Genomic DNA, 1,106 nt, shown 5'->3' with positions numbered 1-1,106 from the left:
GGAATGTCCTTCAATGCCTGAAGACAATAACCCTTCCAGCCTCTGCAGGAGACTCTGTATGTGCTGGGCGTGCCTTCACCTCCCAGCCAGGGAGTTGACACCTTGACTTTCTCCTCCACTTCCTGCCTATGCAGAGCCTCAGTCAGCCAGAGGTGAGAGGGCCTTTTCAGGTGTCTCTCAGGCGTGCACAGAGCTCTACGTGTGCATGTGACTTCTAGATCCCCTGGAATATTCTGGAGCTTTTCAAAGCTCCTCTCATTCCCCAGCTCTTCCTTTTAAGTTTTCTTAAACTTGTAGCTTGTTTTTCCCCGTCTGCTGTCCACTGTCTTAGGCAGCCACAAGTTTCAAAATTGCCTCTAGATGTTTTCAACAAACATCCCTAAGGAAAGGCTTTTTATACTAAGAGAGCCTCCAGTCAAATCACACAAAAACAGCCTTGCAAGTGGAACCTTCCAGGGAGTTGCCATACAGGCCTTGAAGGAGCCCCAGCCCCATTCTCACGCTGTGGCTGCCAGAATGCTGGTTCCCCCACGACTTCAGCTGTTGGTTTTCACAGCTATGGGAAAGGAGGTGGGAACAGGGCGAGTTTGAATGCCACAGCTCAGTGATCTTACTTGAGATTCAACCATTTCTTGCGTAAATTCTCCCCATGTTGGTGCAGTCCTTTGGGTGAGTTTCAGGGTTCTGAAGAATTGACTAAACATGTTCTGCTAGTTTTCTTATCGCCTCTTTGGAGGAACAGAGCTTTAGAGGTCTCTCTTCCACCATTTCTCCTCACCTCACACTTACATCTGTTTATCGTCCTGTCTCTGTCCGTGTTGAGAAGCGTTGCTCCGTCCTGGTCACCGCCACGGGGATCTTCCGGCTCTTCCCTGTCCCTCATCCCAGGGGAGGACTGCACCCGCTCCCGGGCCCTGCCAGCACAGAGGGCTGCTTTGTCGCCCTTCCAGTAGCTTTTGGACTGAGGGCAGGAAAGAAATGGAAGAGCAGCGTAGCAGTTTTTTTGTTTTTGTTTTTTTTTTGCGGTACGCGGGCCTCTCACCGTTGTGGCCTCTCCCGCTGCGGAGCACAGGCTCCGGACACGCAGGCTCAGCGGCCATGGCTCA

General features: G+C 51.8%; 1 protein-coding gene across 2 annotated transcripts in view; it reads left to right on the top strand.

The window, feature by feature from the left end:
* The window catches only part of HSF1 (heat shock transcription factor 1), a 19,833-nt gene that overhangs the window by 13,028 nt on the left and 5,699 nt on the right, over positions 1-1,106 (top strand). The gene's annotated exons all lie outside the window — the stretch shown is intronic.

The sequence above is a fragment of the Lipotes vexillifer genome, unplaced genomic scaffold, assembly GCF_000442215.2.
Source record: "Lipotes vexillifer unplaced genomic scaffold, Lipotes_vexillifer_v1.1 scaffold394, whole genome shotgun sequence".
NCBI classification, from domain to species: domain Eukaryota; kingdom Metazoa; phylum Chordata; class Mammalia; order Artiodactyla; family Lipotidae; genus Lipotes; species Lipotes vexillifer.
Note: the sequence above shows the minus strand (reverse complement) of the source record. Positions and strands in the feature narration are given on the sequence as shown.